Source organism: Podarcis melisellensis, assembly GCF_964234715.1.
Source record: "Podarcis melisellensis genome assembly, chromosome: Z".
NCBI classification, from domain to species: domain Eukaryota; kingdom Metazoa; phylum Chordata; class Lepidosauria; order Squamata; family Lacertidae; genus Podarcis; species Podarcis melisellensis.
This window is the reverse complement of record NC_138547.1, coordinates 12417019-12428643: the sequence shown is the minus strand read 5'-3', so window position 1 is coordinate 12428643 and position 11625 is coordinate 12417019. Positions and strand designations below refer to the sequence as shown.

The window sequence follows — 11625 nt, the reverse complement described above, 5'->3', positions numbered from 1 at the left end:
TACTTCTGGGTTTTGGTGCGTCCGTAACCCGAAAAAACACACAACCTGAAGCATCTGTAACCCGAGGTATGACTGTAACACATTATTATTATTAGTAGTAGTAGTGGTGGTGATAGTAGTAGCATACTGCCCTATGCCTGGGGGTCATAGGGTGGTTCACAAAATAAAGTGCATGCATTAACTACATGCATTAACTACAATCTAGCACCCTAAAAAGTGCCAGCACCTTTCTCTCTGAAGTGCTGGATTTTTCACTTCAGGGAATGTTGTCATGTTTGAAGCAGGTGTTATCTATAGTGGAGGAATTTCACACCTGGTTATTTGAAAGACAGATTGCACTCACATGGGCCTATCTGAGCTTTAAGATCATCCCCAGGAACTCTGCTTGCCTTTTGATAAGGTCAGAATGAAATGTAACTAGACTGGTCAGATGGAAAAGAGGACAGGACTTTAACAGTTGTGTAGAAGAGAGAATTTCAGCAGATGTAATAATAATAATAATAATAATAATAATTTATTTATACCCTGTCCTTCCCAATTCAAAAACTGGGCTCAGGGCAGCTAACAACAAATTTAAATCACTTTAAAACATTTAATTATAAAAGCAGCATAAAATACAGTATAAAAACATGAATAACAATAAAAATAAAAAATCAATTAGATAATCCCCAGGGCTAGCTGGTTGAATTGGTCCTACTTGGGCCAGCAAGCAGGCCAGGGGAGAATTAGCTGTGGGGTCTCAGAGCGGGTGATCTTCATAAAAGGGGAGGGGGAGTGAAGAGAAGGGAAATAAAAGATCAGCCTGAATTCAAATTAAAGGCCAGTCAGAATAGCTCTGTTTTACAGGCCCGACGGAAGGAGATTAAATCCTGAAGGGCCCTAGTCTCATGGGACAGAGCATTCCACCAGGTCGAAGCCATCACTGAAAAGGCCCTGGCCCTGGTGGAGGATAGTCTGACTTCCTTAGGGCCTGGAACCTCTAAACTACGGTTATTCATGGACCTTAAGGTCCTCTGCGGGGCATACCAGGAGAGACAGTCCCATAGATATGAGGGCCCTAAACCGCAAAGCGCTTTAAAGGTCAAGACCAGACCTTGAACCTGACCCTATACTCCACCGAGAGCCAGTGCAACTGGTAAAGCACTGGGTGAATATGCTCCCATGGCAGGGACTCCATGAGGAGCCTTGCTGCAGTATTCTGCACCCGCTGGAGTTTGTGGGACAGTTTCAAGGGCAGTCCCGTGTAGAGCGAATTACCGTACAGTAGTCATGCCTGGAGGTGACCGTTGCCCCCACAAGAGAAGGGAGTTGGTCCCTCGTGCCATCCCGACCCAGCCAGAGGACCTCTGTCTTTGAAGGATTTAATTTCAATCGACTCCCATTAAACAACCCACCACAGTCTCCAAGCATCTGGTCAGTTTGTCCAGGGCCAAGGTGGTGTGGCCATCCATCAGCAGATAGAGCTGTGTCATCAGCATATTGGTGACAACCCAGCCCAAAGCTCCGGACAATCTGGGCAAGGGGGTGCATAAAGATGTTAAAAAGCATTGGGGAGAGGATTGCTCCCTGCGGCACTCCACACACCAAGGAGTGGCATGAGGACATCTCCCTCCCTAGTGCCACCCTCTGTCTGCAACCAGAGATAAAAGAGCACAGCCATTGTCGGGCTGTGCCCTGTATCCCCACGTCAGCAAGGCGGTGGTCCAGAAGATAATGATCGACCATATCAAAGGCTCTAAGAGAATCAGCAGTCCCGACCCACCTTGATCCAGTTGTCTAAGGAGATAATCTGTTAGGGCGACCAGAGCCATCCCAGTCCCGAAACCAGGACGGAAACCAGACTGAAATAGATCTAAAGCCGATGTTTCCTCCAGAAACCTGCCAAGCTGTTCAGCAACCGCTTTCTCAATTACCTTACCCAGATACGGAAGATTCGAAACTGGGCGGTAATTGGACAGATCTAAAGGATCTAATGAAGTTTTCTTTAAGAGCGGACACACCACCGCTTCCTTCAGCTCCCCTGGGAATGTAGATTGCATGACAAGCAGCAATAGTGTATGAGAGCCAGTGTGGTGTTGTCCTTATGGTGTTGGATTAAGATCTGGGAGTCCATGGTTCAAATCATGGTTCAGCCAGGAAACTCACTTTGAACTAGTCACACTCTCTCAGCACTAACCTATGTCACAGATCTGTTGTGAAGAGTGGGTTTTTTTTGGGGGGGGGGGACCACAAGAAAGAAAGGTATGGATACAGATGTAAGGTAAAGGTAAAGGGACCCCTGACCATTAGGTCCAGTCATGGCCGACTCTGGGGTTGCAGCGCTCATCTTGCTTTATTGGCCAAGGGAGCCGGCGTACAGCTTCTGGGTCATGTGGCCAGCATGACTAAGCCGCTTCTGGCGAACCAGAGCAGCACACGGAAACGCCGTTTACCTTCCCGCCAGAGCGGTACCTATTTATCTACTTGCACTTTGACGTGCTTTCAAACTGCTAGGTTGGCAGGAGCAGGGACCGAGCAATGGGAGCTCACCCCGTCACAGGGATTCGAACAGCCAACCTTCTGTTCGGCAAGTCCTAGGCTCTGTGGTTTAACCCAAAGCGCCAGCCGCATCCCTTGGATACAGATGTAGTGAGGACTTAAAAAAACAACAACTGTACAAATGATTAGAGTATTAAAAGCTAAGGTAGTCTCTGTCTTAATTTGACATGATTTTTAAAGGGGGGGGGGAAGGATGGGGGGAGGAGCAAAGAAAGCATAGGAAAATGCTCCAGTGGGGAAAAAAGTTATGTCATTATAATTTATTGTCCATCTTCCCACCCCATAGGCCCCAGGGCGGGCGAGTACAACATCAAAACACACAGAACACTAAAATATTAGCACAATGTGGAATCACAGCATCCCCTCCTATCCTAAATATGGTACAGCACCCTCTAACTAACCCTTTATTTATAGCATGTGTTTTAAAATTCTATTAAAATTTAGCTGTTATACATACAGAGAATTTAAATTCTGTTATTGTTTAATTGTTTCCCTCCCTCCCCAATGTTTTTAGCTGTTCCTGTTTTAACTGTAAGTCGCCTCGAGTCCCTTTCAGGGAGAAAAGCGGGGTACGTATAAATGAATGAAACAATGAATGAAGGTAGCAAGAACTCCGGAGGACGACACCCCCTCACTTAAACAGTTTCCCCGCCTTCGGGGCGTGGCGTCCCGCCCCTTCTCCTTTGAGTGACTGCACTTGCAAAGCAATTCAACGCCCTTGCTGCAGCTGCCGCCGCCACTGCCCCCTGCTGGCTACGCAGGTGGCGCGCACCCTCCCTTCCCAGGACGACAGTATTTATACCAGCCACTCCAGGGCGCTCCCCTCTATCCCGCATGCGCAGTGTCTGGCTTGGGAAGCGAGAGGGAGAGTGAAGGAGCGTCTTGGTGTGGCGGCGGCGGCGGTGGCGGCGGCCCTGCTGGAAGGAGCTCGCGCAGGGCGGCGGACCCGGAGAGACCCAGGCAGCGGCGGCTTCGCCTCACAGGTTGGTCCCCTTAGGCTGGGTAAGGCCCGTATCAGGCCGCCCCCCCTCCTCTCAGTAGTCCTGCCCGTCCTCGCAGCGCCGGGCCCGGCCGTGAAGGGGCTGCCCGAGGTGGGGCTGGTGAAGTTGGGGGGGGGGGATAAGAGGCACACAATGGGTGCAGAGTCCGGCCTGGGCAAAAGAAGGGGCGGACCTGATCTAGTTTGCGGCGACGGCAGCAGCAGCCCACCCCGCCCCGCTTTATCTCAGCTTTACACCGAGCCCAACCACCTCAGTGTTGTCTACACTGGCTGGCAGTAGCTCTGCGGGGTTTCGGAGGCGCCGCTGGGGGTTGAACCCGGGACCTTATGCGCGCGGGGGGGGGGCGAGGGTGCTCTGCTACTAAGCGAACGGCCCCTAAAGCCCCGCCGTGTCGTTTTCCTCTTCGCTGTCCCGCACGCCCCATATTTCGCTTTGGCATCTCTCTCCCCCGCCTCCCTACACTCCTCCCTTCAGCCTAAATTCAGGATACTTCTGTCCCCAACCCCACCCCAATGGGTTTTTTTTTTTGCATTGCCTTCTTTACAGCTTGCACGTGACCGCCTATTTTATCTCCCCTCTCCATATTTTGCATTGGCTTCCCGTACTCTCACCTAGACTACGCCCTCTCCCCTTTCAGCCGAAAATCAAGGTGTTCTTATCCCACCTCGTGATTGTCAGCTTCCCCACCCCGCCCCCAATTTTGCAAAGATAGCAGCCACCTGGCCTTGCCTCTTCTTCTTCTTTTTTTTATAAAGCCATGCACGTCTTATTCCTTACCCTTTCAGTGTCTGGTCAGACTATTCAAACCATTGACATTGCATCCTACCACCCCACCCCCCAGTCTACAGCCCCAAGTGTGCATGCACACGAAAGCTCATACCAAGAACTAACTTAGTTGGTCTTTAAGGTGCTACTGGAAGGAATTTTTTTTTGTTTTGCCTTTACCTTAAAGGCAGGCTATTTTTTCCTCACTTTGTCAATTCTTGCCACTTTTGCACTGACACACATACAACCTGCTTTCCTTACATTTTGCATTTGCTTACCCCGTCCTTTCAACTTCTGATCAGGTTACAACTTGACCTATATGCATTTATCTCAGAAGTAATTTAGCTCTTATATGTCCTTCCTCTGCCACAAGTTAGGCGTCCCTCCTCCATATTTTGCATTGACATCCCCTCCTTTCCCTCTCAGGCCCTACAACCAACACCATACCTTGTGGTCCTCTTGTTGTTGAACTCCAGTTCCCATCAACCCCTAGCCAACTGTACTGGTGGTGAGTGATGATGAGAGTTGTAGTCCAAGAACACCTGGAGGGCCATAGGTTCCTCATCCCTGCTATGTGAAGAATCTGCTTCAGGCCATCACACAGTCTAGTCCCAGCATCCTGTTCTCAGTGTCCTCCCTCAGTTTAATTCTCAGGTCAGAGCATTCCTTCCCTCCCTTATGTGTTTATAGTTTTCATCTATATTTCAACTAACTTATTCTACTCTTTGTGCCTCTACCCCCACTTTAGTCTAAAGTCAGAATATTTATTTTCTCTTTGCCAGTTATGATTGTCCCCTGCTGTGTTGTTCTATGACATATTTCCCTCCTCTTCTTGTTGCAGAAAAGGAATTTTCCTCCAACCTTCAAACTTGTAAGGCTCTGAAGAAAAAGTGTGGGGTAGAAGAGTCCTCCAAATTGGAGGGTGGTGGTAGTGATGGGGACTGCTGGAGAGAGGGAGAGAATGTGTTCTTAATTTCTAGTTCTTAATTTCTAGGTAATAAAGCTCGAAGCACTTCCCCCAAAAAGAGAAAATTCTGTCTGAGATACAGTCATACCTTGGTTTGAATGTGCTTCAGGTTGAGCGCTTTCAGGTTGCACTCCGCTGCAACCCAGAAGTAACGGAGCATGTTACTTCCGGGTTTCAGCGCTCGTGCATGTGCAGACGCTCAAAATGGCGTCATGCACATGCGTGGAAGTGGCAAAATGCTGCACGCACAGACGCGCCAATCCGCTGTCACGTTTTAAGTTCTATTCAGGATGCGAATGGGGCTCCAGAATGGATCCTGTTCACATCCTGAGGTACCACTGTACTAGAGTTTCTTCACATCTGAGATGACAGTAGTTTGGCATAGATGGCGTCATGGTCTGGCTCAGAATCAGGCAGGTTCCCAAAATCAATCTCTGGTAGGTTCAGAGTGGACAGAAGGAAGCACTGCTTCACACTGTGTGTAATTAATGTAAGGAATTCAGGGCCACAGCATGTGGTGGGTGATTGGCAACCTCTGGCTTAGATAGCTTTATTTCTAAAATCATGGAAGCGGATGAGGCAGGTGCTGTAGTTCAGTGGCAAACACTATGTTTGAATGCAGGGCATCCCAGTTCAATCTCCAGCAGATCATATTGGGCATGGGGGGAGAAATGGGACATGCTGGCTGAGATGTTCAAGAGCTGCTGCCAGTCAGAGCAGGTAGTATTATGCACGATGGGCCAATGACCAGACTCTGTTTGAAGGTAGCTTCAAATGATCAAAGCCATTATAACCCCCTGGAGCCTCCATGTTCAAAGGCAGTGGGTCCATAAATACTAGATGGATGTGTCTTAGGTGGCTACAAGTTGGAAGCAGTGTTAGACACTCAGACATATAAGCTAGTTATCCCATCCCAATAGTGAAATTATTCCATCCTGTTTGCAGGCAGTAAAATGAGGCGGTACCATTTTGCCAAAAATTATGAGGCATGGGGAGGAGGGAGGAGAAATTATCCCAGTTTATTGTGGGCATGAGCTTGTTTGAAGCATCATGGCTTCTTTTTTGATTTGCAAATTCATTTTATTTATTCTGTTTATATCCCAACCTTCCACCTGAGGGAGTCCAGCTCTGCTGGCAGACTAGCCATCATTTTGCAGCCCCCACATTACCCTGGGTGTAGCATTGTTTTAGGGTATTGATGGTGGTGAGTAGCAGAGTCTGTTTGAAGAAAGAGCTCTGTTTTGGGTGTCAAAATGGTTCTTTTTGTGGGAGAAAGCAAACAGGAAAATTATCAGATAAAACATATTCTATGTTCCACAGTTCCACAAGAGTGTTATGGAGATTTGTTTTGCATATTTCTGGTATGCTTAAGCAGGGAACAAAATTATTGCTCTCCAAGAAGAAAGGGGCAAACCTCAGGTGTGTGCTTATCAGACAAAGGAGGCAGTGGGGTTTTAAAGTGGCAACTAGTTTGGTCATATTAAATGATTTTGAGAATTCACCCATGACATACAAACATTGTTAGACATGGGAGATGATGTCAAAAGGTAACTTGATAAGCTGCCATCTAGCATTGTTTATACTGACTGGCAGCAGCTCTCCTAAGAATTCAGGGCGGGTTCTCTCCCAGACCTACCTGAAGATGCTAGGGATTGAACCAGAGACCCTCTGCATGCAAAGCAGATGTTCTGCCACTGAGCCACAGCCCCTCTGGAGAGTGCCAGGTTGGCAAATTCTGCTTATGTAGGATTTCCTGTCTCTCATCCTAGCACTGAACTTCAACTTTGCTTCAGCAAGGTGGTTGCTTTATATGCCTTCAGACACAGACCCAGGGACTTTAGGAGAAAGGTGAAACCTGGGTTTGAGTGATCTTAAATGGGAATATAGCTGTCATTCTACTTAAAAGATTCATATTAAGATTTGTATTTTTTTGTTCATTACTCTGTTTAGTAATATGTCAAGTTGTGTAGTAGAGATGATGCAGAGAAGGGTAACGTGCATGATCTTCTGCCTTATTTAGAGGAGCTGGTGCAGGCCACAAAGGAGGTTTTAAATTTATACTAACCATTACTGTGTTCTAGGTGGTGAGAATTTACTACATATTGTAAAGTTACTGCACCATCTGTCCCAGAGGCTGATTAGCCATCCTTTATCTGCTCTCACATAAAATTTGAGAGAGAACAAATTTATGATTATGCTACTATCCTCTAGTTACATACATTGTCCTCTTTGAATACAATGGAAGTGATACTATTCACTGTGGATTTATGATTTTCATCCTGTAAAAATCGTATTAGATATATTTGTAGCAACGTGGCCTTTTTCTGTCTGTTGATGGTTGAAGACAGGCTTGCAACTAGCCACTTACTTGCTTGGTCTCATAGTAACAACTCATGCAGGTTACAAGGTATGGAATATTTGTTCTGCTGCCTGGAACACTGCTTCATATGTGGTGGGATTGCTGCATACCGGTAGTTCAGAGCTTCTGGACCCATATGTTTTCATTTAAATCAAAGCATTGAGCTTCACCTGGATTGAATCCATGGTGCCTGTGCAGCACAAAACAATATTTTCTGCTGAAACATTCCAAGGGATGCTGCTCTTGCTGCCCACAAAGGCACTCTCAATACTCGGAAGTTCATTGCTAGAACAGAAGGATATAAAATGAAATAAACAAATTACCTTACTTTCCCTCAGAAACTTGTTTCACATTTTCCTCCTTTGCTTTTACATGCAGTTGAGCCAGGAACAGCTGAACAAACTTTACCTGAGACCTTTTCATTGCAGCAGCATAAACAGTTGTCCGTTTAAAACTTCGATGTGTGTGGGGGAAACAGAACATAACTTCACAACTAACCAGTATATTGAACATTCCCACCTTCAAACTAGCCTTACAAATATATCCTCAGTTATTAACCTAATAATACAACACTAAACATGTTTACTTAGAACCAAGTCCCACTTGAGTTCAGTGGGATTCACCTCTAGGTAAGGGTACAGAATTGCAGCCTTAAAAATTTACATGGCCTGCCAGGCAGAACTATAAAAGCCATGTGTGACTAAAACGGGAAAGGAAGCCTATTTTTGATGCTATCTCCATTATCACCTCAATATCACCAGACCCAGTCTGGAGCTCCTATCCTTGGAGCATGGTACCAACTCTCCCATCATGCATAAACCTCGTGGGTTTATGCTTCTTGCCACAGCCACATTGTTAGTGGCCTCCCAAGGGAAGTTGCTAGTGAAAGTATGGGACATTGCACTGTCAGAACATCTAAGTGGAGAGTCCTTAACTGTTCATTAAAAAGATATTTTTATTTGACATGGTTTTTCTCCTATGTTAATCAAACAGCCCACTAAACCCCCTGTTTTATGAATAAACATGTGGAGAGACTTTATTGTGAACTGAATTGACTCACCCCCTTTTAAAAATGTGCGATAGTTGAATACTGTATTGTATTCTCAGTTGCTTTCAGGTTTTCCTCCTCAGTGTACAGTGGTACCTTGGTACTCAAATGGCTTGGCTCCTGAACAAATTGGCTCCCGAACGCTGCAAACCTGGAAGTAAATGTTCTGGTTTGTGAACGTTTTTCGGAATCCACGCCTTGGTTTTCGAACAGTTTCAGGGGTCGAACAGACTCCTGGAATGGATTAAGTTCGGGAACCAAGGTACCACTGTATCTTTTTTAAAAAAAATTCTGTATGCATTTGTATTGTTTACACTTAATTCTTTTACTGTATATTCTCTCTCTCTCTCTCTCTCTCTCTCTCTCTCTCTCTCTCTCTCTCTCTCTCTCTCTCTGTCCAGGAAGAGCTTAAATTATCCAGTTGAATTCAGTGGACTTTAATTTGCCTGTGTTGCACCCTATTATCACATCCTGTTTTTAAGTGGTTTTTCTGCTTTCATTCTTACTCTAACCATACGGAAATGTACAGAATCCTGAGCTCAAAACTGCAGGCCTGGGAAAATATTTTCAGGTTCCTATGCATGGTGTCAGAAGAAAATATTTAGACATCTTCTTTGCTGGAAGATGGATATCTGTTTACTTGAGTGCTGCTGGCAAAGAATCTAGATGCCCAGGATTTTCTTGGCCCTGCATAGTGGACACTAGCATCTCTTACTGTGATTATGCTGTCTATTGATGGTATGTTTTTGTTGCTGTTTTATGGGTTATTGTTTGGCAGTTGAAGTTGTATCCAATTAAGTTCTACTCACAGTAGATGCATTGAAATTAATATACCTACATTAGTTTATCAGTATATTAATTTCAGTGGGTCTTCTCTAAGTAGATCCAACATCAGAATCATAGAATTGGAATGGACCATGGGGATAATCTAACCCAGCTCTCTGCAGTGCAGGAATCTTTGCCCATTGTGGGGCTAGAACCCACAGCCCTGAGATTTAGAGTCTCATGCTTTACCAACTGAGTGATGACTATTAGTATACTGGATGCAACCTGGTTTTTGTGTGTGTGTTTCATGCTTTCCTTTACAACTTGGTAAGTCACTTGGAGATACTTTATATGTCAATATATTACTAATACCAGAACATAAGAAGAATCTGCTGGATCAGGCCAGTGGCCTATCCAGTGCAGCATCCTGTTTTCACAGTGGCTCAACGGATTCCTGTGGGAAACCTGCAAGCTGCACTTCAGTGCAGCATCCTTCCGCTCACCCAGTAACTGGTCATGATGCCTCTGATAGTGGAGGTAGAACATAGCCATTATGGCTAATCCTCTTTTAAAGGATTAATCATACTATCCCTGCTCAGGATTCTGACTGCATTAGCCAGACATCCTCTGCACTTTAGTACTGGACAATTACAAGTGGCTCTGTATAGAAATAGTAAACCTTGCCAATAGGCAGATTGCCAACAGGGCTAATGGAGAGGGAAATGGGGTTCATAGGAGCCAGCATCAAAGTTCAAGGCGAACTATTCAGATTGGGTGCCTGTGAGATTCTGTCCAGCCCTGACAACCACCCTACAAAAGCAAGCCCACTGACCATCAGTCTGGGTGTTTATAAATGTCAGTTCATCCATGTATTTTACCCTTGCAAATAAGTCTGCACAACTTAATAGTCAGCCTGCTACCATATACCTGTATTAGTCATTGGTACATGGTTACAGTATAAAAGCACCAACTCCATTCCTGTTTGCCAGTGTTTTCCTTACCTTGTTTTTCTCATGGCAGTTCCTTGATGCTGCAGGTAGTCAGGTGGCCACCTGATTTTTAAGCCTAATGTATTTAACATGCTAGTATTTTGGTAGTGCTGGTTTAATAAGGAAGCTGTCTTTTACTCAGAAAGGTGACTGCTTTGGCTAGGACCCAATCCCAAATTAATCTTTTAAAAAAACATGTTTAAAGTGTTTTTAGTTACTATGGATATTAAGCTTATCCAACAAAGTTCTAATGAACCTAAATCAGCTCTGTCCATTGACTTCAGTGGATCAGTTCTGAGTAGAACTAACATGGAATAGCACCGTAGGAAAGTAGAGGCTATTTTTCATTTCAGCTGTACCACAGGAGTAGGGGAGTGTTTCAGGTTCGTCTTAAATATATTTTGATACAGACAGATTAGTACTGACACTGCTTTGCCTTGGTCTGCTTTGTATTTGATGTGACCATTTCTGCATTGGTAAGTAAATCTTATACAGTATTGACTGCTATGGCCATGTTAACACAAAGCAGAAGGCTTTCCAGGAGTTGGGGGAACATAGCTTTCGGAGGGTTTTCTTAAGGGGTGGGAGGAAGAGTAATAATTATAACAGCCTGTTGGATCAGGCCAGTGACCTGTCTAATCCAGCATGCTGTTCTCAAGTGGGAGTGAGTTGCAAGCAGTACCCAATTATAAGAGCACTCTCCCTTCCTGTGGTTTCTAGAAAATGGGATTCAGAAGCATTTTTGTCTAAGCCTTTATCTGTCACAGTTCTGAAAATTCACTCCCTCTGTGGAGGGACCAATAAATTAGAACGCTAGAATGGGGTGATAGAGAGAATCAAGTTTGATTGGGTGGGCATTACCAAGGGCAGGGCAGAGTTAGCCCCCCTCTATAGTGTGCCTTATTGGACCCTTTAGTTTATCATATGTAAGGGAGTAGCTGCCATTCATTCCCTCAGTGAAGCACTGAGCTTTGAAGACACTTTTGCCTTTCCCCCCCATTCCCTCAGGATAGGAGGTTTAGCCCTCACTACCAGCTTTTTTTCTTCCAAGTCTTGCAGTATATCCCTTTAATCCTCATCCCTGACTGTAGCCAAGTTTTAAATTCATTTGCCCATATCCTCCCTACCTATATTCTCCCACCCCGCTCCTCCTTTCCCCATTGTCCCCTTATAAGATGGGCAGGGACTGTATT

The 11625-nt window shown here is 45.3% G+C and overlaps 1 protein-coding gene across 8 annotated transcripts in view; it reads left to right on the top strand.

Moving 5' to 3' along the window:
• Positions 1–3376: 3376 nt before the first annotated feature.
• GAPVD1 (GTPase activating protein and VPS9 domains 1) overlaps positions 3377–11625 on the top strand; it is a 52602-nt gene continuing 44353 nt past the window's right edge. For 5 of the 8 annotated variants that reach the window (XR_014164464.1, XM_081896290.1, XM_081896289.1 and 2 more), the window contains exon 1: positions 3399–3521. The gene's annotated coding sequence lies outside the window, so the exon portion shown is untranslated. Of the gene's footprint in view, positions 3522–11625 lie in introns of all 8 variants that reach the window. The other 3 variants (XM_081896293.1, XM_081896292.1, XM_081896291.1) reach the window with 1 other exon arrangement.